This window comes from Trichomycterus rosablanca, chromosome 20, assembly GCF_030014385.1.
Source record: "Trichomycterus rosablanca isolate fTriRos1 chromosome 20, fTriRos1.hap1, whole genome shotgun sequence".
Lineage (NCBI taxonomy): Eukaryota > Metazoa > Chordata > Actinopteri > Siluriformes > Trichomycteridae > Trichomycterus > Trichomycterus rosablanca.
The window spans coordinates 10,052,820-10,076,669 of NC_086007.1; the positions used below are offsets into that span (position 1 = coordinate 10,052,820).

The 23,850-nt window shown below is 39.4% G+C and overlaps 1 protein-coding gene across 1 annotated transcript in view; it reads left to right on the plus strand.

Annotated features, from left to right (window-relative positions):
- The first annotated feature begins 5,173 nt into the window (after positions 1 to 5,173).
- Positions 5,174 to 23,850, plus strand: part of tenm4 (teneurin transmembrane protein 4) — a 349,240-nt gene continuing 330,563 nt past the window's right edge. Inside the window, exon 1 of the mRNA XM_063016253.1 lies at positions 5,174 to 5,201. The gene's annotated coding sequence lies outside the window, so the exon portion shown is untranslated. The remainder of the gene's footprint in view (positions 5,202 to 23,850) is intronic.

The window sequence follows — 23,850 nt, forward strand, 5'->3', positions numbered from 1 at the left end:
AATTTTGTCTGCCGCAGGAACTGCCAATTGTGCCCACTAGGGGGCACCTAGGGGTGTGCGCATCCTGGGTGGCCTCAAGTAGACTTCTTTAAAACTAGTGTGAGTGTATTTTTTTCCATTACAACAGTAACTCCTACTATCTGGTTAAGGCGCCGGCACAAGAATGGGAAGAATGAGTCTGAGTCTTTCAGTAAAAGTCCACCACTGGCTTGTGTGGAGATCCCATAAACAGCAAATGTCAGAGAAGGCATGTATAACCCCACGTTCAGATCAGCAATTTTCACCTCTTGTCGCCTAAATTGTTGATCGCTCATCACCATGTGTTCACACCAGAAGTGTCATCACAATCTGTGGGCAATTGGTTTCCATGTTTTAACTGAAAAAAGCAAACGCCATAGCAGTTTGGTGTACTTTAATCACAAATCAGGTTCCTTACCACATATTTTTAACCACAAATCAAACATACCCCATTAAAAATATAAATCCTGGAGAGAAATCGCTCATCTATAAATTTTATCCTTGCGTAGTTCATCACTGTCAGTGCAGTTCACATGACAAAAAAAACACACAGACTATTTGCAGATGTTTAACATCGAGACAATGTGTTTGTTTTCCATGTCTAGTAGGAATTATTATCTAGGATCGGTTGTTTGAATGTATTTTTTGCCATATAGTGCATTTTGAATCAAGCTGAAATCAGCAACAAGTATGCATTAGTTAAAATAAATACAAGAAAATACATATGACATGGTATTTCTTCTTAAACCAAGTGGAAATATTTTGGTAGAAACTGTGATCTTAGCTGTGAAGCATGGTGGAGGAAGCGCAATAATTTGAGACTGTTTTACTGCTTCAGGACATGAACAGCTTTCAGTGAAATTGAAAGTGAAATTAAATGAACATTTTATTTTGAATGCTATCAAAAATTTTTTGATATCAAATCACAATGATTTCAAATCAGCCACATTTAGATGCTCTGGCATGAACAGCATGGCCTAAAACATCAAAGGTCTAGTCTGGGCACTGACAATACCCTAACCAATGATTTCAACATACTGCACTGCTGATATGTCTGGCAGATACCTCACTGTAGATGTCAGCTCATAAGCTAAAACTGAATCCCAGCAAGACAGAGCTGATGCTTTTTCCTGGAGATCAATCTCCAACCCAAGACCTAGTCATCTCTCTTAATAACTCCAAGATCAAACCATCTAATAATGGATAACCAGCTGTCCTTCTCTGCTCATGTAGCTAACATGATAAGATCATGTTGGTTCCTTCTCTACAACATCAAAAAAATTCGGCCATATCTCTCTCTGGAAGCCACTTAGCTTCTAGTCCAATCTCTTGTAATCTCACAGCTGGATTACTACACTCCTTCCTGGCAGGTGCGTCCATGTCCACTATAAAATCTCTGCAACTCGTTTAAAATGCAGCGTTCTCTTCATTGGCTTCCTGTAGCTGCCTGTATTCAGTTTTAAAACAACAATGCTCATCTACAAAGCCAAAAATTAACCAACCCCAAGCTACCTTCAAGCCACTAGTCACGCTTGTCTTGATCCTCAGCCCAAAACTCAAGGAAGACAAGCATCAAGGCTCTTTACTAAGCTCTGTACTAGCACTCAAGTGGTGGAATGAACTTCCCCTGTTATTATTAAATATCCACCTCTTTAGTAAGCACTTAAGCTAAGAACTAACATGCACTTACAAACCGTCTATAGCATCTTATTGATAAAGAAAACATATTCCAGAGTTGTATTCTTGGACAATGTCTACTTAAACTAGAGTAGGGAAATGTTTACAGTGGAAGCACTTCTGTAAGTTGCGCCTGCTTAATGCTTGAACCCTTATGTCTGGATCACTGTACCTTTAAGTATAACATATTGTACTTTTAGTTAATGAATTTCTATTATACATGCGGTATATTATACAAAAGACTAGTGTGTCTCTACACGAGTGCCGGCAATGCAAATTACGAGTATATGAAACCTTGCAATTTCCCAGGATTGCAAACAGAATGGAGTGGGTACTTGCAGGGCTGGCATTTAAAATTTGCATATTCATAGATGCTGGATTTCTTGAAGTAGGTAAAAGTGTAGGCAGGTTTCTTTGCCCTTTTGTGTTGTCTAGATGCATTGTCAAGCAATTTAATACTTAATATAGGAAAAAATCTTCAGTAACACTACATTACATTTTTAATCAGTAGATGCTACATTAAAAACCCTTATATGTAGTAAAACCATGCCTTAAATACAATAATTGTTCATTATTTAAAAAATAAGAATTATTATTATTTATAAACTCGTATTATAAGTACTATTTACTGTGGAAAGAATATAATAATCAAACCATAAATCAATATTTCAAAGTAAACTTTCTCCAGTTATAAACCAAGTAAGAAATAACACTAATACATCTACTAATACATTGTAGACATTAGTCGTGATCAATAAAGAATAGGGAAATTTGTTGTTACTGTCTTTTAAGCCACACTGAAGTTGATTGATTCACAATAGGTGTTCTTTCTGTGCTGTTTATTACTTCCCAGTCCATTATTTTACTGACAGCTAGAAACCTTCCAGTCTTGTGATAAACAGTACATCTTTAGACTTGTGGAAGTTTACCAGGGTGCTCTCCGTGGCATTTCTAAGGAATCATGTTGTTGCCTTGGGCCTGCCTTATGCAACCATTCATACAGGCATCAGATGCCTTTGGATGGTCAGGTGGATACTTTGTGTAAAAGAAGCAAAGTCAGAGATCACTTTTTACACCAGGGGCATCCAAAATCAACTTGGCTGCTTGGCTAAGACATTGAGTCCATAAAAGGCATGTTTGGTACAGCTCAGATACTATGGTCCAAACTGTATAACATCATAATTCCAAAATAAAATGCCCTAATATTGCTTGACCATATTAGAATTCTATTGGGTAATGTTTAATATGGATTGTGTTTGGAGTATCTATGTTTCCTCATATTGGGGTGCTTGCATCATTCCTTTCCAAATCAGTGACCAGAACCATCTAATATGCCATCAAAACAGCTGATTCCACAAGACATCTGAAAGAGCCCTGTGGTATCTGGCACCAGCAAGTCCTTTAACATTTCTACATTGAGGGTTGGATGTCCAGTTTTGATGCCTGTGTGTCCATTGTGGGTGGTTTGATGGTGGCCAGGAGTTAGTATGGGCACTTTAACTGGCCTGTGACTGTGTGTACAATGATACACAAAGATCCTCATACACAAAGATTTTGAGGTGTGGTCATTTTTGGACACACACACACACACACACACACACACACACACACACACACACACACAACATCTGTAACAAGGTAAGCCAATCAAAATGATTTGAAACCCTCCTACCCTCCCAAGGTAACAACTCTGGTAGTCCAAAAATCTGGTGCTTTTTGTTTTATTGTTGAGTTAGTTTTGAGAATTAAATTCAGTTAAGAATACGAGCATAGTCAGTTTGCAGCTTATTTTTTCCCCCTTATGATTAAAATATTTGGCATATAGAATAAAACAATTTACAATGTATTCTGGTGTCTATTGGACTCATTTTTATAATAACATATTACATCTTCAGGCTTTCAAAAGTTAGTAACTTTAGATCGTTTAAACAGGTAAGCTTGCAGGTTAGACCAAAATGTATTTCTCTCACATTGAAAAAATAAATGAATAAAAGTTCATTCAGCTTTTCCACAAAATGAGCAGATCTTAAGACGTGTTTGCAGGAAGAATGGGACAGAATAAAAGCTGAAACAATAAACAAAAAAATGGTAAATACTTTACTGATTTACTTTACTGTCAGTTCACTTTAAATTACTTCTATTACTTCTATTTTTAAATTATATTTAAGCTTCTTTTTTTATTTAAATTTTAAATTTTTTGTATTTTTCTACACTTTTAGATTTTAAAACATTTATATTTTTTGTATTGTTTGTTTATTAGGATTTTAACGTCATGTTTTACACTTTGGTAACATTCATGACAGTACAGATAGTTACTCTAATTCACCTCACTTGCATGTTTTTGGACTGTGGGAGGAAACCGGAGCTCCCGGAGTAAACCCACGCAGACACGGGGGAAAACATGCAAACTCCACACTGAAAGGACCCGGACCGCCCAACCTGAGAATCGAACACAGGACCTTCTTGCTGTGAGGCGACAGTGCTACCCACTTACCCACATATATATTTTTGTCTACTTTGTTTATTTTGTAACTACCGTGGCCGAGCAGACACAAAAGCATTTCACTGCCAGTTGTACTGTGTACGACTCTGTATGTGACAAATAAACCTTGATTTGATTTGTCCCAACTTTTGTTGGAATGTGTTGCAGGCTTGAAATGCAGGAATGGATGTTTATTAATAAATGAAATGAAGTTGACCAGACAAAACATAAAAATATCTCAGGTTCATTCTGTCTGTAATTAAATAAAAGTCAAAATAAATGTAAGAAACTGTGTTTTTTTATTTTTTTATTTGCATTTTCACATGCTGTCCCAACTGTTTCTGATTTGGGGTTGTATATCCTTTGCTTTTAAATGAACATAAATATACTGTATATAAAAAAAAAGCATTTACACAATATGTTCCAACACTTGTTTTTCTCCTCTGTTCTACACTGCTACATACTGCACCAGGGTAGTACGCCGCCTAGGGTTGGAACAGTAGGTGTATGCTAATGAAGCAGTCAGTCCGAGGCTTCCACTCGCGCACTTCACTACACCCCAAACACCCCCCCACCCCCACCCCCCCACACACACACACACCAGCGCGCGCGCATACACACACGCGCACACTCCCTCACATGGTGCACGCGCGGTGTAGTCTGTGCTGCGCGTTCCACCAGCTCCTCCAGCTCTCTGTTCATACACATGCGGATAACCCGGCATTGCTTGCAGCTCTTTTTCCGCTGAGGACGCTTCTGCTGGAAGCTGCTTCTCCTGAAGGCTTGTTTATTTCCGCTGTGTTCCGCTGCCCGGGCTACTGCGGTGCGGTTCAGTACTGAGAGCCGCGGCGTCCGTCCATCCTCCCTCCTCCAGACTCTCCGGCACGATACCGCTGCGCACTGGACCGTTCTGCGTCTCTTTCTCTTAATTATTCTCACATGGGAGATTCCTCTGAGTCCATCACCGAGTGCGCTTCATCTCTTCAAAAGCGAAACGTTTGTACAGCGGATCTTCATCAGAATGGTGAGCCTCCCTTTTTTCCCCTCCTTAAAGTGCGTGATGCAGCGAATTGCACGAACCTACACAAGCTCTGTATGTTTTTGTAAACCTGCACAGGCCAGACATTTATTTACACATCATTTGCATCCTTGTGTACTTCGTGGACGTTGTAAACTTGTAATACGAACCCTCATCAGTTCTGCCATGCGCTGTCAGGCGCGTCCGCGGTTTCCTTATAATTAAACATATTATAAGCGCGGTCCCGCGCTCAATCTGATCTGCCTGGAAGTTGATGCATCCGATCTCGATTGTTTACTGCGTTATTTTTAGAGCTTTGTGGTTGTATTAATGCTTGCTGGACATGTGTTTTAGACTGCAATTTAGCTGTGCCACACATTAAAAACGCCTTACTCGGCGTATAGTGCGTTGAACACCAGCGCTCTGTATTTACCCGCAGAGCGCATTTATCATGATTGTTGATCCCTTCTTTATCTACACACTAAATATGCATTAATAAAAGCAAAATGATTGTCTAAATATATGATCGTTACGTTACCCAGCTGTATGGTTAATTATATGGTAAATTTTAGTTGAATTTTTCATCCTAACTCATTCTTGCAGTTTGTTGTACTGGCAAAGCTACTAAGATATAAGATAAGATAAGATAAGATATAATAAGATATAGTAGCCTTTTATTATCCCACTGGAGAAAATTTGCAATGTAACAGCAACTTTCAGGAATAAACAGATATGAAAAATGTTTATACATATATTAAACAAATAGAAATGTAAAAGAAAAGAAATAAAAATACGAAAATGACTAGAAATAGATAATAGCAAACATCATGATACTTAATTTTATTTTACTTATACATGATGGGTATAGCAATTTTTATTTGCCACAAATTTTCCTAACAAAGCAGCAACCAAACAGAGACAGCACATTCCCAAAACTGTTGCATATGACCAAGCACTGCTCACACATTTGCCTTAACAGTATCCTAAGCCAAAAGGGCATAAACACATTCATGTTAAGCTTTTTCTCCATGCATGCTTGGGAGACAGATTTTACAGAATAATTTTAGAGTTACAAATAAAATATATAAAGTATCTATTCAGAAAAGTAAGAAAATGCAGCAAAACCAGATCAGTTTTCCACTTTTCACTTAGATATAAAATCTGGCAACCTGACCAAAAGTCAAGTAGTGTTCTGTTGAGGCTAAAGGCCTTGTTATAGTTTGCTCATGCATTTTGAAGATTATTGAAGTCTTTAATTCAATAATTGCAGTAAGAAGGACAACAGCCCCCCCCCCCCCCCCCCCCAAAAAAACAAAACAAAACAAAACAAAAACTGAATATTAAATTCTTACTTTGCAGTTACAACACTAGGTGATATGGCAAATATCAATAAGTTTGAAATAGATATCTGAGATAGTATGCATTGCAAAACTTCATTTTACTTTTGTTTTGCTTAAAAACAGTAACAAGACAGAGATGCCATATTCTAAGAGATTCAAAGTACAATCTAAAACCATAACATGAATATTTCTGTGCCATATAAATATTTTGTGCTCTATTGTTTATAATGCTGATTTTTAGTTTATAGATCCACACTCGTCACACATACATGCATTAATGCAAACTAGATCTTTTACAAGCATCAATGTGAAATAACTTTAAAATGTAGGGTCACAACATGCCATTTTTATACTGATTCTGCACACCGTTTTTGAACAGGTTGTTATAGTTTTACAGTAATGCTATTACTTTGACAGAATGTTTTATCTGTATATCCAGAAAGGCACAAAGTCAAATAGGGCTTATGACTGGAAGTCTCAGCCATGGTTTGTTGTCATAAATTCACAATTAGTCTTCATAAGAGCATAGTTGCAGGTTATTGTTTCTACATTAAGTCAAAAGCATTACACTATAACAAATTGTCTTTAGCCAAAAAAAGAACACTATTTGGTCAAGTTACCAAATTAGATACCTAGGTGGAAAGTGGAAAACTGATCTGTTTTGCTTTTTCTTACTTTCTGAATTGATACTTTATTCATCCTACGTTCTGTAAAACTTGTAGGCAATTCTGTAATTTAAAATACTAATCATGGGTAATTTATGACTGGACGTGTACAAAATGCGCAATTCAGAAACCAAACAGCTGCAATACTACTGTAATGCAGTTTTAGGTATTTAACACTGTAGCAGGTCTGTTTTTATTTCATCAGTGTTTACTTAGTTTTGGTTTCATCTTGTTCACATAGTAAAGAAGTGGTGCCACATATTTGTCAGATATTTGACAGGTGTTTTTATTGTAGACCCTTACACTGTACTAATGCTTTGGACATGCTATGAATGGTAAATTGGTACATGGTAAATTTGGCCTGTGCTTACTCCATGTATTGCTGTAGTATCTTGGCACACAATTATTTCTGTTAATTATTTGTGTGAGAACAAACAATCATTTTTGGTTAGTTTAACTGATCTCTTGGTCATTATCATTAAAAGTAAGTAAGACTGATGATATGGCAGGCAGCCAGAGCATAATGTAAGATTTCTAAGCCCTTAAGTAGTAAGACACTGTATTGCTTCTTACTTGGCATTCTGTGCAGCACAGTAGTTTGTCATATGGGACATCTTAAACAGTCTCATCAATGCAGAAGGGAAAGGTGCTGAAAATTGCAAGCTCTTTGTTTTAGAAAGTAAATATTCTGAACTATTTTAACCCTTTTTCAGCTTAACTGCATGACCATCTGACCAACTCCACTGGAAAAAAAGTGTAAACCTTTCGGGACCTGTCAGCAACTACTTCCTCTGATTTATTGTACTCACTGTAGTCATTTAATAAATCACAATGGTGAGCTGACAACAGTTGCCTGTTTTCAGTCGTTTTTAAGATGAGACAAGATTAAATGTATTGAATTGTTCACTTAACTTGTTATTATAAAACTAAACCCTGGAATAGTGTAGTCTCAGAATCATCACCAGTGCATTGATGGGGTGTCCAGATTGGACCCTGTCAACATTGCTTAAAACTAGACTGTCCAACCAACACCTAGAAGCCTAATTAAACTCTTAGTAATTAAAGACAGCAGTAAGTCAGATAATATGGTTTAATAAGGGGTAAATCAAGTAACTGCTACTCAAATATAATTCATATTATAATACTAAATTATCATTTCACCTGGGCTAAAAAATCTATCCATTTTATGTGACTAAATATAAAAAAATTGAGTTACTGTATATACTTTGAGTTATTTATTGTGGTTTCCTAAACTATGCATACAGCAAATTAGCTATTTGTAAATTGATAATAAAGTAGGTACTATGAAGTCTTACTATACTCACTTAAATGCCCATATAAACCCAAATTGTTCCATGCTGGGTGAAACATTGTTGACATGGTCAGATGTCATCCAAAAAACACTAAAACAGGTCTGCCATTAAGCTACTGTGTCACTGTCCACTGTCCAACAAGCTTTACATTGTCATAGTCTTAGAGTCTGCCCTACAAGAATGAAAGGCCCTGGTCCTAAATAATTGCCATAGTTTGACTACAGTACCTACACACTGTCCATTTTATCAGCTCCACTTACCATGTAGAAACACTTTGTAGTTCTACAATTACTGACTGTAGTCCATCTGTTTCTCTACATACTTTTTAACCTGCTTTTACCCTGTTCTTTAATGGTCAGGACCCCTAGGTTTAGGTGGTGGATCATTCTCAGCACTGCTGGAGTTTTTAAATACCGTGTCCACTCACTGTCCACTCTATTAGACACTCCTACCTAGTTGGTCCACCTTGTAGATGTAAAGTCAGAGATGATCGCTCATCTATTACTGCTGTTTGAGTTGGTCAGCAGTGTCAGTGCAGTGCTGAGATTGATCCACCACCCAAATTATACCTGCTCTGTAGTGGTCCTGGGAGAGTCCTGACCATTGAAGAACAGCATGAAAGGGGGCTAACAAAGCATGCAGAGAAACAGATGGACTACAGTCAGTAAGTCAGTCGGTGTATATTCTACCAAACAGAAATCAAACTAAGTCTTTAAAAAGTTACTCAGAACATGGAAATACGGGAAATCCCAGGATGTAAATATCAGTCACAAGTGTAAGTAGGTTCTTTGTAATGAGATTAAACAAGCATACTATCACTCTGGAGTGATTATCGGTTCACAATGTCAACCGAAAAGTAAAGAGGATAGGTCGCTGATTGTACAAACCTCTACAATGTTAAACCCTCAGAATCCTTTTCTGCAATGCATGCATTACTCTTTTTCTGTCAGTCCTGGTTAAGGCTGAAGCTCAATGCAATCAGGCGCGTAAACACAAAGTCACTTCTGCAGTATCACAGCCTGCATGCATAAGAAAACTTCCCTTACCCACTATTCCCTAAGCAGATGCTTGTATAGAATGCTAAGCGGCTTAACTATTCTGTCCTGGCTGCGCGGGATGGAGAGTTGGGGCTCGGTCCCTTTCTCTGAACTTGCTCCTGCTGGTCATTGTGGGGGCCCGTCGGCTTGAATGGCTGGATTGAGGTACGAGGGAAGGCATACTCTTTAGGGCTGTGTGAAACACTTGGTTAATAGCGGTAAATGAGTCTGAAGATTGTGGGTCCCTGTAGAGTGACCTTTCGAGGGCAAGCTTGTATTCTGATGGTTGTTGCGGGTCCAAGTTGATGAGCAAGTGAGGACAATGAACACCCACTTGGCATAAAAGAGGGAAAGTGGAGACAGAACTCTCTTTGTTATTTTTCACATTTAAAAAATCTGGTTAAGTCTTTCTGCTCATTGATTTTCCTGAGGTGTAAAATCTAACCCTATTCTCTCTGATGACTAAGCACACATCTATCTAGTTTTAGCATGTAACCCTAACAAAAGATGCAGACCACAAGCAGGCATGTCTAATTTCTGGGACCGTGCTGACCAAATTGCTTTCCTCAAATGTTGTTTTGATGTTCAGCGTTGACATCTAATAAACCGCAATCTTTTTTGAGGCCGTCTGAGACTTGTCAGTAAGATGAAACAATGATGGAAGCGATGTGTTGAACTGTCTCAACTCTCTGGTGAGGCTTTCAGTAGGGACGCAGTTTCTCATGCAATAATTGCAGAGGAGACTTTACAGTTACCAGTGAAGGAGGAGACTTCATCGGTAGTGGACAGACGCAGTATGGGAAGTGTGGCTCATTGTCCTTTTGTTGCCTTTCCCTCCTATTAAAGCAGCCGAGAATTGCTCCCCTGTTGGGCCTTTCATTCCCGCAGTGCCATAACCATTTGATCATTGCATTTACTGGCCCACTGTTTGGAGGTGGCTTTGCCAGTCCCTCAAACATGGTATGATCTAGAATATGTGAGATGCCACGGTTTGTCTGGATTGTTCATCCAACAACCAGGAACCTGAGTTGCCTGCACTGACCCTGACAGCGTAGATCAGCTTTGGAATGAATTGAAAAATCAATTGCAAGTCAGTCCTAGTCGTCCAACATCACTGCCTGATCTCACAGATACTCTTTAGTCTAGTACTAAGTAAACACACACACACACACACACACACTCCAGAATCTTGTGGAAAGGATGGGGTGGAATTTCCAAAAAGTTCATGTTCGTGGAGTTGTAGATGTTTTTAATAAACAATCATTTTTAGTGTGGGTTCGAATCCCACTTCTGACACCATATATTTCTGATGTGTGTTGATTCAGGTAAGATTCAGAGCACAGAAAATTAGCTCGAAGAAACAGAGATCGACTCCAGGTTTAAAGCTGATCTGATCTTTTTTTATGCATTTTCTCCCTTTTTCTCCCGATTTTTTGCACGTCCAATTTTTACCTAATTGCATTATGCTTCCTCTCTACTGGTGCTGACCCCCGCCCCTGATTGAGGAGAGCGAACTGACACACGTCCCCTCCGACGCGTGAGCAGTAGCCGAATGCATTTTTTCATCTGCACGAGGCGAGTTCATATGCGAATCAGCCTTGCGCACTCAGAGCCACACCCTGATCGTATTATTCCTCTACTCTGTGCAGACGCCATCAACCAGCCAGCAGAGGTCGTAATTGCATCAGTTATGAGGTTCCTATCTGGCTCCCTCCCTGGATGAACAACAGCCAAAAGTTGTTCATGTAGGCGCCCAGCCCAGCTGGATGGCAGAGCTGGGATTTCGAATACATCATACCGATGTGTGCTAGCGTATTTTACCGCTGTGCCACCTGAGCAGCTGATCTGATCTTTAATTAATATTTAATTTTATTTGCAATTATATAAAATCCTCAAGTAATTATGAGGGTTTTTCAAAAAGTTTCAGCACTTTTTAAAAACTCTATTAAAAATTTCAAAAACAAATGACATCACTTTTCTACATAGTCGCCTTCCGATGCATTTTTCCAGCGTTGTACCAACTTTTTAATGCCATCAGCAAAAAATGGATTTGGTTGAGCTTGTAGCCACTGATGCACCGCTGCTTTCACATCATCATCACATGAAAATCTTCTCCCCCTTAAAGCTTCCTTGAGCTGCCCAAAAAGGTGGAAATCAGATGGCGCTTAATCCGGACTATAAGGTCTTTCAGTCTCTTAGACATGAGCACTTACTACTCCTCCCACCCTCACCGTTTTCAACAAAAATCTATCCCTCGTACAGTATATCAAATCCTAACAGTGTGCGATACCATATTTATTTATTTATTAACACATTTGGGTTAAACTTATGCATTGGTACCAAGGCCTCCATGCAATTTGAAATCAGATGATTTATTAACTGGCTGAAATCTTTTTATCTGCTATAATTGCATAATGACCCTTCGTAGATGAGCGCACATATGTTTGTTTGTTTGTTTGTTTATTAGGATTTTAACGTCATATTTTAAACTTTGGTTACATTCATGACAGGTACAGTAGTCACTCCTTACACAAGGTTCATCAGTTCACAAGGTTATATCAAACAGTCATGGACAATTTTGTATCTCCAATTCACCTCACTTGCATGTCTTTGGACTGTGGGAGGAAACCCACGTGGACACGGGGAGAACATGCAAACTCCACACAGAAAGGACCCGGACCGCCCCACCTGGGGATCGAACCGAGGACCTTCTTGCTGTGAGGCGACAGTGCTACCCACTTAGCCACCGTGCCACCCCACATATGCATTATATACACATATACACTATATACACTATGCACTATATACACATTTTCATAAAGAAGACAACGTAATATTTCATTACTTCATAAAGAACGCATTCAGAACTCTCACCAGCCTCTTTATTTTACTCAGTGCAAATCTCTTTGACCTTCAGCACTGCTGGTGTAGCCCAGGGTAAATTGTTAGATAGAAAGGAAGAGGCGGGTGATTTTATCGGTTTGTGGGGACGCAGCCTGTGGTTATAAAGCAGTGTATACATGCAAAGCCGGATTGATAAAGTGCATCGCAGCCATGACCTCGTATGAGCTCACCAACCCATGGCTGATCGATGGGAAAATTGGTATGACCCCTGGTGTTTGGATTTTCTGCTGAAGTAATTAAGCTTTTATAGTGTCTACGTTTATAATGCTATTAATACCACCCGGACATGTGATTACCATGATTTAAAACAATGCCCAACTGCTCCATAAACCACAGTTGTTCATAATAGTCAACGGCACTCAGCAGTTTACCAAATGGCCAACTGTTTGCACATTCAACTCAATTGCTTTCCAGCACTTGTCATTTATTGTTGTTTGTTAATTATAAAAAAACAGCAGGAGCACGGTATCTAAAAGCTGTTAGAGTAAAACATGAACTGAAAATATTTAAGTATTTTTTAAATGTATTTATGTATCCCGGTATAATAGAAATGGGCTGTATTATAATGATCAAATTTTTATGCTCAATAATTAAAGTGCTTATGTAAACAACATAATCAAATATCTATAATCTGAATAAAAGTGTTATTTCATTATGGTACTTTGATTATAGCCTAGGAATTGTGTTATAAAATGCATATACAGCGTCATTAGCATATTTTTTTCATTTCACATTTCCAGTGAAGTGTGTGTTTCGGGACACTTTTACAGCAGGGAATACTCAGGTATAGGGATGTAACGATACACTCTACCCACGATGCGATACGATTCACGATACTGGGTTCACGACCCGATTTTCCCCCGATTTTTTTTAAACAAAATGAAATTGAAGACAAATTATGACAAAGGGTGTGTTTGAAAACCTAGGGAGCTGCCTTTTGCTGTCTTACTGCCTACATAGGCAGCTGCCTCAAAAGAGAGGATTCTAATAAGTCAATCGAACCCAGGACCTTCTTGCTGTGAGGTGACAGTGCTACCCACCGAGCCACCGTGCCGCCCCCTTGTATTTTTTCTCTTTAAAAAAAATAAAATAATACTCTATTTGTGCTTATCTTTTATTCATCTGAACAAACTATGCCAAATAATGCTTATTGTGTAAAAAAACTGAAATGAAGTTTTGCATGTTCTCCCCGTGTCTGCGTGGGTTTTCTTCCAGGATCTAAGGTTTCCTCTCACAGTCCAAAAACACACAGTCAAGGTTAATTGGAGATACTGAATTTCCCTGTAAGTGAATGGGTGTCTGTCCTGCGATGGACTGGCGTCCTGTCCAGGGTGTTACTGTGTGCCTTGCGCCCATTGAAAAGCTGAGATAGGCTCCAGCACCCCCCGACCTAATTGGATATATGCTTCCGACTTTTGGCTATGGGGCTATGGGGATGAGGTCAACTCACACATCAATGCCCATGGTTTTTAGAATGGAGTGTTTAACAAACTCATAGTCAGGCATCCACATACGTTTGTTCGATTCATTGCCAGATTGATAGAAATTAAGCTTCAGTGAATGTTTTTCCAATTCCAACTGTTGATTTGGTGACCCTGTGCTTACTGTGATCGCAGAGTCTTCTTTTCTGCTCACTGTGGTTGGGAAGAAGGATTAATTAAGTTACCAGAGGCTTTTTGTAAGATTAAACCATTCACCTTTGACCTTTCCCATCAATGTGGCATTTCAGTCTGTAGAGCTGCTCCTCAATAGATCAGCAGTTTGTGACTGCATCAACAACCCTGTACCAAATTTGAATTAACATTAAGTAAAGCTCTTGTCTTAGACACCGATCAGCCATAACATTAAAACCACCTCCTTGTTTCTACCCACACTGTCCATTTTATTAGCTCTACTTACCATATAGGAGCACTTTGTAGTTCTACAATTACTGACTGTAGTCCATCTGTTTCTCTGCATGCTTTGATAGCCCCCTTTCATGCTGTTCTTCAGTGGTCAGGACTCTCCCAGGACCATTACAGAGTAGGTATTATTTGGGTGGTGGAACATCCTCAGCACTGGTGGTGGTGTGTTAGTGTGTGTTGTGCTGGTATGAGTGGATAAGACACAGCAATGCTGATGGGAGGTTTTAAAACACCTCACTTTAATTGCTGGACTGAAAATAGTCCACCAACCAAAAATATCCAGCCAACAGCGCCCCATGGGCAGCGTCTTGTGACCACTGATGAAGGTCTAGAAGATGACCAACTCAAACAGCAGCAATAGATGAGCGATCGTCTCTGACTTTACATCTACAAGGTGGACCAACTCGGTAGGAGTGTCTAATAGAGTTGACAGTGAGTGGACACGGTATTTAAAAACTTCAGCAGCACTGCTGTGTCTGATCCACTCATACCAGCACAACACACACTAACACACCACCACCATGTCAGTGTCACCTGCTTTGTGGTGGACCTGTGGGGGTCCTGACCATTGAGGAACAGCATGAAATAAGGCTAACAATGCATGCAGAGAAATAGATGGACTACAGTCAGTAATTGTAGAACTACAAAGTGCTTCTATATGGTAAGTGGAGCTGATAAAATGGACAGTGAGTGTAGAAACAAGGAGGTGGTTTTAATGTTATATCTGCTGCAACATAACTTATTAGATAGTTACAGTGGGGCCAAAAAGTATTTAGTCAGCCACTGATTGTGCAGGTTCTCCTACTTAGAAAGATGAGAGAGGTCTGTAATTTTCATCATAGGTACACTTCAACTATGAGAGACAAAATGAGAAAAAAAATCCAGGAAATCACATTGTAGGATTTTTAAATAATTTATTTGTAAATTATGGTGGAAAATAAGTATTTGGTCAATAACAAAAGTTCAACTCAATACTTTGTAACATGACCTTTGTTGGCAATGACAGAGGTCAAACGTTTCCTGTAAGTCTTCACCAGGTTTGCACACACTGTAGCTGGTATTTTGGCCCATTCCTCCATGCAGATCTCCTCTAGAGCAGTGATGTTTTGGGGCTGTCGCTGGGCAACACGGACTCCACAAATTTTCTATGGGGTTGAGGTCTGGAGACTGGTTAGGCCACTCCAGGACCTTGAAATGCTTTTTACGGAGCCACTCCTTCGTTGCCCGAGCGGTGTGTTTGGGATCATTGTCATGCTGGAAGACCCAGCCACGTTCCATCTTCAATGCTCTCACTGATGGAAGGAGGTTTTGGCTTAAAATCTCACGATACATGGCCCCGTTCATTCTTCCCTTAACACGGATTAGTCGTCCTGTCCCCTTTGCAGAAAACAGCCCCAAAGCATGATGTTTCCACCCCCATGCTTCACAGTAGGTATGGTGTTCTTGGGTTCTTCTTCTTCCTCCAAACATGACGAGTTGAGTTTTTACCAAAAAGTTCCATTTTGGTTTCATCTGACCACATGATATTCTCCCAATCCTCTTCTGGATCATCCATATGCTCTCTGGCAAACATCAGACGGGCCTGGACATGTACTGGCTTAAGCAGGGGGACACGCCTGGCACTGCAGGATTTGAGTCCCTCTCGGCATAGTGTGTTACTGATGGTAGCCTTTGTTACTTTGGTCCCAGCTCTCTGCAGGTCATTCATCAGGTCCCTCCGTGTAGTTCTGGGATTTTTGCTCACCGTTCTCATGATCATTTTGACCCCACGGGATGAGATCTTGACCCCAAGGGAGATTATCAATGGTCTTGTATGTCTTCCATTTTCTTACAATTGTTCCCACATTTGATTTATTCACACCAACCTGCTTGCCTATTGTAGATTCACTCTTCCCAGCCTGGTGCAGGTCTACAATTTTCTTCCTGGTGTCCTTCGACAACTCTTTGGTCTTGGCCATGGTTGAGTTTGGAGTCTGACTGTTTGAGGCTGTGGACAGGTGTCTTTTATACAGATAACGAGGTCAAACAGGTGCCATTAATACAGGTAATGAGTGGAGGACAGAAGAGCTTCTTAAAGAATAAGTTACAGGTCTGTGAGAGCCAGAAATCTTGCTTGTTTGTTATTGACCAAATACTTATTTTCCACCATAATTTACGAATAAATTCTTTAAAAATCCTACAATGTGATTTCCTGGATTTTTTTTTCTCATTTTGTCTCTCATAGTTGAAGTGTACCTATGATGAAAATTACAGACCTCTCTCATCTTTTTAAGTAGGAGAGCTTGCACAATCAGTGGCTGACTAAATACTTTTTGACCCCACTGTACATATATGAGTATGTGTTCCTAATAAAGTGGCCAATAAATGTAGATGTTGTGTCAGTAAAATCACTAAAACGATCACAATATTATCTCTGTGCTGGAAACCCTGTCTGAACTCCATACTACCGGGTTTAAGGTTAGTGATGCTGTGTGAGCCTGGAAAACGCCTCTTTTCAGTAGAGGACAGGCCAACTATGTAGGTTTGGCTTCTTCTCATTTTACTGGGCAGACTTGAGATTAAAAAAGAAAACAAAGAATTGAATGAAAGAAAGGATGAATTGACAGAATACAGGCAGAGCAGAACACAAATAGTGCAAATAATACTCAGATATTTTATCTATTTACCCTTTTTTAATGAAATCTGTGCCAGAAAAAAAAAACACCCATCAGCTTACATGAGATTTGGCAATTAGCAAGTGGGGTTCTTGTTAATTGTGGTAATTAAGTCGAACTAATTGTAGCCCTACGATGTTTTAGTCAAAACAATACATCAGTGCTGGTCTGCGTCTTTTCTCTCCGTCAAGCACTAATGATAGGAAGAAAGAAACCAATGGAATGAATCTGAATGTAATTTATCCCCTCCAAAACGCTTCATTTATTTTTCTTTTATTTGGGCGAATTGGCCCCAGCGTACACGTTTGGTCAACCTACAGCGTGTGTGTTTCCTCATACATTATATACATCATTGTCAGGTTTTTCCATTAATGCGTTAAGTGAGCCTTAAAAACTCACTCGAGCCTTTCAGGTTAAGGGGTGCGAGAGGAAACAGGGCGCTGCATTAGCCTGCCTGGAGCGTTATGTTTAGTGGAAGCTGCAGTCTGTCATGCGGTGATTTATGCACGTAAAACTAACACCGTCCTATCCAGATAATATCACACCCTGGAGATGGAAAAACAGTAGCTACAGTTAAGGTCAGAAGTTTGAATACACTTGTAAAGAGATGTATGTCAGGGTAGTCGTCAGATTTTCAGGATTTATGACTGAATGAATGAATGCCTTTATTTGTCATATACACCACGCATGCATAACAATATGACCACCTCCTTGTTTCTACACTCACTGTCCATTTTATATTAGTTCTTCAATGGTCAGGACCACCAAACAGTAGGTAATTTTTGTGTAGTGGATCATTCTCAGCACTGCAGTAACACTGACATGGTGGTGGTGTGTTAGTGTGTGTTGTGCTGGTATGAGTGGATCAGACACAGCAGCACTGATGGAGTTTTTAATCACCTTACTGTCACTGCTGGACTGAGAATAGTCCACCAACACAAAATATATCCAGCCAACAGCGTCCCGTGGGCAGCGTCATGTGACCACTGATGAAGGTCTAGAAGATGACCAACTCAAACAGCAGCAATAGATGAGCGATCGTCTCTGACTTTACATCTACAAGGTGGACCAAATAGGTAGGAGGGTCTAATAGAGTGGACAGCGAGTGGACACGGTATTTAAAAACTCCAGCAGCGCTGCTGTGTCTGATCCACTCATACCAGCACAACACACACTAACACAGCACCACCATGTCAGTGTCACTGCAGTGCTGAGAATGATCCACCACCTAAATAATACCTGCTCTGTGGTGGTCCTGTGGGGGTCCTGACCATTGAAGAACAGGGTGAGGGCAGGCTAAAAAGGTATGTAGAGAAACAGATGGACTACAGTCAGTAATTGTAGAGCTACAAAGTGCTTCTTTATGGTAAGTGGAGCTGATAAAACTAACAGTGAGTGTAGAAACAAGGAGGTGGTTTTAATGTTATGGCTAATCGGTGTATATATGACAAATAAAGGCATTCTAGTCAAAGTTAATCAAATAAACACTTCCTTGGTATGGAACTAGTACATGGACCAGTTTCCTCTTGATTTGATGACTCAAATGGTTACCAAATGCTGATTTGTCTGGATGTTCAGAACATCAGAGACAGTGTTCACAGTCAAGCAAGATTAACATTGCCGTGGGCTTAGATGTGCAAAGGAAGCTCATGTTCTGGCTTTTTCTATGTTCATGAGGTTAGCAGAGGGCTTTTCTTAAGGGGTAGTGTCTTAAGCCCATGGCATTGTAGAGCTGGCTTGATTGTGAACGGTGTCACAGATTCTTCGGCAGCTACTTATTCATTGTGGACCCCCAAAAGTGTAGCCAAAAAAGCTATTGTCATCTATCATTCAGTTACAGAGAATGTACTGGGTAGATCATTGAAGTCACAGGACTGCTATGTCAAACACGTCCTTTACAAGTGTACCTAAACTTCGGACTTCTATTGTATATTTTGGCTGGTCAAACTGTTGTACGCGGGATATTTCTTTTTCTTCAGCCTTCATTCTTCCCTTCTGTCAAGTGGTTAATCTCAGGAAAATATTAATTCAATTCATGGAGACACATTCTTATAAAGGTATGCAGCTGTCAGAGCTTTGCAGCACTCTCTCTTTAAGTGTAGCCCAACTGGCGGGCCAAATACAATTCAGGGATTGCGTTTGAGTGCTGTACTTTTTCTTTCACTCAGTCGCTGAAGGAAAAAAAAAAAGCTTGTCCGTCACTTAGCGGACTTAGGCATTGTGCGTTCTGAAAGCAGGGATCAGGAACAACAGCTGCCGCATTTACATCCAAATAATGTTGGAGAGGTCCCATTTCACATCGTGCCCACCTACTCCCACGCCAGGTAGACCCTCGGCTCATCTAGCACGCTCTCGCTGATTTATACTCGCCCAAAAAGGCATTCCCATACCAGCAAAGCGTCATTTATTCTTGTTTTTTGGTGAATAGCGAGTGCACGCATGGCTTGTTTTCCCTTAATATAGATTACATTTTTTTGTTTGTGTTTGTGCATCATTTGAATAGAAGGTTGTGATAAATGTAGATGAGTGAAGGTGTGAAATTGAAGTCGGTGCGCTTTGTTTAGTTTAGTTTAATCAATCAGGGATGGAACAGGGTGTGCAGAATGCATAAAAGCTCAGGAAGACTTATTACTGGTGTAGTTTGACAGCTGAAAGCGGTAGATCCTCCGGACAGAATAATTAATCAATTAACTTCTATTTGCTGTTAGTCTTGATAACACTCGCAGCCAAAGTGGGGTCAGCGGCGAGTTTTCACTTTATTCTCCCCACACATTGTTTGCTTTGTTTAAGCATGCTAATGGACCGCACGGCCTGCAGACGACCTTAGTCCTGACCGTGCAGAAAGCTGCGGGCGAGACTTTAAATGGAGTTTGATTTAGGCACTTTTCAAAACTCCGCACAATGGAAAGATGATGAGCGTTTCTCGTTTCTTCACTTTAATGAGAGGCAGCACTTAGCATTCAGACCTCTGTCTTTTGTGGCAAGACCCCACATGAGCCTGAAGGCCTCTGCCGTCATGATCCCGTGGGCTTGATGCTTCTGCTCACAGTCACAAACTCCAAGTGTCAAATTCAGTCAAAACACAGTCTGTATGAGGTCTTGCTGATACTTTTTTATACTGGTGTCATTCCTTCCAAAATCATTGACTTTTGTTCTTTAATATATAAATGCGTCCATGTACAAAATAATAGTCAATGTAAAATTTTAATTTTGGCAATAATTCTACTAGTAGGTGCAGATCTGGTAATGAAAAACATTTGATTAATAATATAAATGTATTAATAATAATTAATAATAATAATTCTCATGTCAATATAAAAAAATGTCAACTGTTATCTGGTTAACTGATAACCAACATTGTTTGATTAATGGTGTCTGTAAAAAAGGTCACACGAATGAATTTAATTGTACATAATTAATAATAATATATAGGGATGGTGCAAAAACTTTCTTTAGAAACTACTCTTTAAAACTCACACCTGTATTTTAGTATCTATATGTGCATATGCTTATTTGTAAATACATGTGTGTATATGTATGTGTGTATTGACAATAAAGGCATTCTATTCTATTCTATACTATTCTATTCTGTTTCCAACAGCTGGCGGTTGATTTAAATTGAGTGAGAGTTCAGTGTCCACCCTGAGTGCATTCGCCAGCTCATGTAGAGATTAAACACTGCTGTTCTAATCCGAACAGAACAAACTTTATGTATTTATATGATTTCATTCATTAACAATGGAACTATTCAACACTAAACTCACAAACAGGGGCTGTTTTGAATCTTTATAGAATTTGATGTGTGTATGGTAATATGTGCACATGTGGAATAATGTAAACAATATATGTTCACAAAAATGGATAGTTTGCATCATGTTTTGGTATAAAGATAAAACTCTGCTAATCATCCTATAATAAGTAGACTAAAAATGTCAAGAAGAGCTTTAGTATACTGATTGTATGTTATTTATATATTTATGATTATCATGTTTGCATTTGTAATGAACTGTTCACTACTGACTGTATAAAATCTACATTCATTATAAATGATAGATTATAAATAAGACTCATTGGTGTGATTGATTTTTTGATGGGAGGCTGTAAGCTTTTTAGTTAACTGATGACTAATGAAGGTTAGTTATCAATTACAGGAAAATGGTGACATTTGCAACATAGTGGCTAGTAAAGTGGTAGAACTGATACTTGGTAGAAACGCCCTGATTTGAATGTACTTAATTGCAGTGTTGCATATAAAAAAAACCACTACGCTGTTCTTCACCACCTCTTGTGTGCCCTCAGTGACTTGACCAGACGGTGAGAGTCCCTTTTTGCAACTGCACCAAGGTGATTTTTTTTAGCCAGCCTTCCCTCTCTCAGACAGGAAAAACAGTGTCTGTTAACTGTTTAAGACTAGAACATGAGACCAGGTCTTGGCAGTGATGGGCTAGTAAAGCAAGTGTTTGTAGTTAGTTTTATAATTAATGGTTCAAATTACAGAGCTGTTAGGTGGGGTGTATTACCCTCCTAATTAATACTTGGATACTCTTATCCCCCAAGAGAAAGGAGGTAAAAACAACAGTTTGGGGGGTGTTGTTAGTTAGCAAACTGTACCTAAAGGAAAACTTAGAAACTAGCTGGTGTTAGCCTTAATCAAAATGCAGTTGACATTAAATGAAATGAAGTGTATTAAACTAGATACTTAGATAGATAGTACATTAATATAGTGTGTTTTCTGGCTTGCACAACTGAAACTTTGGTGTCTGAAATCGTATTCTTCCTAGCATGAATTTGGGAAATGTATATAATAAATACAGTGGTACCTTAAAACTCAACACCAATTGGTTCTGTTGAGTTTCAGGGTATTTTTTTTCCCATAAGGATGTATGAGAAACCTGTTAATGCATCAATTGTCCCGTGAAACTAAATATATTTTAGGCAAATGTAAAATAATGGGGGTGTTTTTGACACAAATATAATATAAAAACACTGAAATACAATTGAAAAGTTAAACATCAATGAAAAATACAATAAAACCTTTTCTGTACCTTTACTTCTTTATTTGTTCCTTACGCTTCTTAATCGTGGAGATGCTTGATCTTGGAATACTGTATTCCGTTCAGTAAGGGTGCATTCACATGAGAAGCGGCAAAATAGCTTTTGCGCTGACTGTACCACTATTTTTTATGGAGTGTGGCGGTGCACAAAGCTTAGTGTGACTTATTGTACTAAAACAATGACTGAAGAATTTCATTAGTGTAGAGAACTTTTAATTTAGAGAAACAAACTGAACACGTTTAGTTTAAGGGAAACGTTGAGATTAAGGGGTTACCTTTAGTTTAGGTGATGTTGAGTTACAAGGTACTACTGTATGTATTTATATATAAAGTTCACTCCCACATCCCCCAATTGTCGCTGTATAATTCGTACATGAATCATTTTTGCATTACAAAGTGAACATAAATAGGCAACAGCAGCACTGTCTGCGAGGGATGATTTAAATAATGCAAGCCTAGCTGGAAGTATTAATTCAGCACTGGTTTTCTAACGATTTTGTGTTTTGCTTCAGATGCTCAGGCTGGATTTTAATGAGCATCTGTGGATCATATCGATTCTCTTTTCTCCCGTCCGGTAGAGAGCTGGGGTGACCTGCACTATGAATGGGGCCTTTTATTGAATGTTGCTCGTTGGCAATACGAGGCAGAGTCAATCACCCAAGTCGCTTCAGGAAGGGGAGGGGGGGGGGGGGGGGTTTACGATACGTACCCGAGCCACTTTCAGCAGAGCAAGGAGGGGATCGTGTTTCCTCTGCTGAACGGTCACTAACAGAATGTCCATTGTGTCCTCTGTTTTGCACTACACATGTAGCAATTTCAGTGATGATTCTCATAAGCTGCAGGGAGCTAATCACGATTGGCAGGCACATGACTCGGGTTTCAGCTTTTGCCACTGTAGCTTAATTTACTGTCACAAACTTTAACACGCCTCATATGTATCCAGTCGGGTGTACGCGTGTGGAATAACACTTCACACCTAGAAAGACAGACTGGTCTGCTTTACTCACGGCAGTCGTAGCTTTGCTGGAGTAATGTCCCGTAGAAGCACATTACTACCCAGACAGTACAATTATTAATCTGTGCTGTCTGGACTAATGGAGGAAATGCACTCGCTGTGAGACAGTAAATACTAAGCTTTAAACGCTTGCTAATTGACAGGGTTCAGCTGTCTAGGAGATGGCGTTAGACCAGCGAACCCTCAGCTGTTTTTACAAGTGTTTCTGTGGAAACAAAGCACAAAGCAACAACCTTTTTTTATGTATTAAATATTTGATATTACAATCTTACATGTACATGTATTGTCTATGATAGTGCTGGGCAGTATGGCATTATATTCAGTATACTGGCTTTGATTCCTCGTACGGTATGGATTTTTCATATACTGCCATACTATAGCTTAGTTAATACAACAGCTGTAGGCTTTATTAGGCAGCATAATAAACATCATATATACACCGATCAACCACAACATTAAAACCACCTCCTTGTTTCTACACACACTGTCCATTTTATCAGCTCAACTTACCATATAGAAGCACTTGTAGTTCTACAATTACTGACTGTAGTCCATCTGTTTCTCTACATACCTTTTTGGCCTGCTTTCACCCTGTTCTCCAAAGGTCAGGACCCCCACAGGACCACCACCTAGCAGGCAACGTGTCCACTCACTGTCCACTCTATTAGACACTTCAACCTAGTTGGTTCACCTTGTAGATGTAAAGTCAGTGACGATCGCTCATCTATTGCTGCTGTTTCAGTTGGTCATCTTTGAGACCTTCATCAGT